This window comes from Pteropus alecto, unplaced genomic scaffold (genome assembly GCF_000325575.1).
Source record: "Pteropus alecto unplaced genomic scaffold, ASM32557v1 scaffold190, whole genome shotgun sequence".
NCBI classification, from domain to species: domain Eukaryota; kingdom Metazoa; phylum Chordata; class Mammalia; order Chiroptera; family Pteropodidae; genus Pteropus; species Pteropus alecto.
The window spans coordinates 5,614,229-5,618,005 of NW_006430462.1; positions in this window are offsets into that span (position 1 = coordinate 5,614,229).

Sequence of the window (3,777 nt, forward strand, 5' to 3'; positions counted from 1 at the left end):
CATGTAATATGCATGATGTTCTGTGTGGGAATAGTCTTGATATTGTTCTACCTTGTAGGCTTTGTAAGGGTTTCAGCTTTTTCTTCAGGAAAAATATTGATGTTATGATATCAGAACAAAGGATTTCCAGAGCAGGTAGGTGGAACTGTAGATTTATATGAGATGCCTAATGTTTATCATACTTTGTGTAGTCATACTTCATTGATAGCTAATATAATAAGCAACTTTCACTGAAGTCCAAGTGTTTACCATCTCAATCAGTTCTAGGCAGGTTGTATATGTTATTCTCATTAATTTTCGCAACAACCTCTGTAATAGGACTATTGTTTATTTATTTACAGAAAAAGCTTCTCAACCTTGTGAGTTTTACTTACTTGTACAGAACAGGTATGTGAAAAAAAAAAAAAAAGCGAACTTTCAGTCTATAAAAGTCCCTGTTCTTAACTCAATCCTAAATGTAGTTTGTAATTATTCAAATAAGAGTAAGTATGAAAGCATCTCTCTCTAGTGCATGTGATATCATTCTCACCCTATCATTTTAGTTCTGACCATATAGTCTCCAAACTACAAAAGACATCAGCTGGTTTGGAAGGTTTATTTCTGGCCAAGTAAACCTCAGGGCTTCTCTATCGTGAGGCTGCGTCTCAAGGTGGAACAATGACAATTTCCAGCTTTCCACCTGCCTTTAGGCCCACAGAAGGTTGGGTGCAAATGCTGGAACAATCTGTTTCTTGTTAAAGATTTCCATCACTCTGAAGTCATAGTTTAGAGCACGGTGTAAAGCTTCCCTATCCTTATCACTCAAGTCAATTTCTATTTTAGTTAGAATTTGCACTCCTGGACACAGCAATCCTTTATGATTTTTCTCCTTCTTTTATTCTATTTGCATCTAAATCCTAGGTCTGGTGGTGATTTTAGTTTCTCTTCTGGAGGAAATGGGTAGGACAGTTAACCTCTGACTCTGAGTGTGGACAACAGACCTCGACCTGAGGAAGTGGTGGCTGCTCCTGCAGAGTATGGGGCTGGAGGAGAGTGGCCATCACTCAGAGGGTCTCCTATCTTCTTTCTGCCTTCAGACTCAGGAGCTGCTCATATGGGTAACTCTCCTGCAATGGTGGCTCCTGGTGTCAGTGTAGGCAAACAGGGGTATTGGCTATTGTTTGCCTAGGAGAAGAAGAACTAGTATCTCTAAGCAAGGGTTCGAGAAGGCCGGAATTGCTGACCTCACATAGTTTCCTGCCCAGGACAACACAGGTCCTGTCATCTGACTGTGTAACTCTTTCCAGGAGGAGGGTCTGAGGGCCACCAATTCCTCTGGACAGTCACTTAAATCTCTATCTCGCATCAAGTATGAAGTGTTTTCTGTATCTCATCCTCCAGGCAGCTGTCCAGGAGGCTCTAGGGGAGGAGTGTTTGTGGAGACTCATCATTGACAGGGCTGGTGACCCTGGAATGGTTAGCAGGTCCCAGGGCTGAGTGCGCATTTTGCCCAGAAGTGAGATCTGGCACTTATTGGGATTTTCCCATCATAGACGATGCTAGTACGCAGAGGGAATGATATTGAACAGGGTACTACTGCCCATGCTGGTGGGGTTGTGCCAGAGGATCTGGCTCAGGCAGCAGCCGCTGTCTCCATCATATTCTCCCATGTACTGCACCACATCCTCATCTTCCTTTTCCCATAAGCCCATAAGTTCTGCCACCAATTCTCAGGGCTCCTGTCCATTCTCCAACTCTCCTTGTTTTTGAGACCTAATTACACTTCGGTACTATCATAGATCTCTGGATTTCTAACCTCATATGAGGGAAACATTTTTTTTTCTCACATACTTCTCATATGATACTATTTGCAATGGCTCAAAAAAGGAATTATTGCTTGTGTACATCCAACGAGATATGAACATCATGTTCATATCTACAAATTACCCATGAATGGAATCAAAGAAGCTCCAAATAAATGGAGAGACACAATCTGTTCATGGATTGAAATATTCAACATAGTAAAGGTGTTAATTCTCCCCAGATTGATACATGCTCATGTATATCAATTCCTATTAAAATTTCAGTATTTTTTTAGATATAACCAAAATTATTCTAAAATTTATATGGAAATGCAAAGAACCTAGAATAGTTGAATTCATGTTGAAAAAGAAGAATCAAGTGAAAGAAATCAGTCTACTTGATTTCAAGACTCATTAGAAAACTGTAGTAGTCATAACTATGTGATATTGGGGGAGGGATGTATACATGGATCAATGGAACAGAATCAATATCGCACAAAGAGCTACACAGAAATAAGGCCAAATGGTTTTTGACAAATTTCCAAAAGTAACTCTAAGGAGGACAAATAGTTTTTTCAGTAAATGGTGGTAGATCAATTGGATACAGCTAAGCAAAACAAAGAAATAAAACAAACAAACAAACAAAAATGGAAGATCAACCTAAAACATCTTCTACAAAAATTATAATGGGGTATAGTATTACACGTGTATCATAACACCATGCAACTTTTAGAAGATAACATGGAAAAAAATTTTGTATATGGCCTTGGTAAAGAGTTCTTGGACATGGCAACCAAAGCACAATCCATAAAAGAAGAAAATTGGACTTCAGAAACAAAACAAAATGTTTCTCTGTGTAGAAAGATGCAGAGAAGTTGAAAAGACATGTAAAAGACTAGAAGAAAATATTGGCAAACCACATTCATGACAAAGTACTCATATCTAGAATATATAAAGAACTTCCAAAACTCACAAAAAAGTAAAAGAAACAATCTTAATAGATGATGGTCAAAAGACACATATAGTTATTTCACTTAAGAGAATATACAGATTGCAAGTAAGCACATGGAAAGATATTTAATATCACTAGCCATTTGGAAAATACAGATTAAGACAACAAAAGGAAATCAGTATACACACACTCCACACCTGTATAATGGCTATAATGTTTGGAGAAATCAGTATACACAGACTAGAGCCAAGTGATGGTGAGGATGCAGATAAATGGGTTTTTTAAATACATTGCGATAGTGACATAAAATGGTAAAGCAACTTTGGAAAATAATTTGGCAGTTTCGTAAAAGCAACAAGAGTAAAAACAACAACAATAAGTAAAAACACCACCACCACCACCACCACACACACACACACACACACACACACACACACACACACTAACCATACTACTCAGTAATTGCACTCCTGAGCATTTATTTATACCAGAGGAATGAAAACATATGTCTACACAAAAACTTATACATGACTGTTCATACCAACTTTACTTGCCCTGTCCTGCATCAGAACGAGGAGGCTGATGATCTGGGTCTGAATGGAGAATGGGGTTCTGCTGGTGGACAAACAAAGCGCTCAATATTCCTAGAAGATGTGACAATTCTCAGAAGATTAGCAGAGTTTGCAGTCACTCAGTCCAGTAGCACTTGCTTGTGTTGTAGATGGGAAAACAGACAGATAACCATTGTAGTGATAAGGGTATTTGGAGCCAGATTGAAAAGAACATTCTCTTTTGTGAGGAAGGGATGGAGAAATATTTATGACTGCTTTATTGAGGTATAATTTTCATGCAATTGACTGTTCATATTTAAAGTATACAATTTAGTAAGTTCTCACAGATGTATATACTTGTGAACTCATCACGACAAGCAAGATAATCAATATGTTCATCACTCCCCAATGTGTTGACATTCCTACTTTCAAGTTCCTCCTGAGGCAGGCCAGGTCAAATTCCCCACGAGGGGGTAGGGTGAGGTGGGGGTGA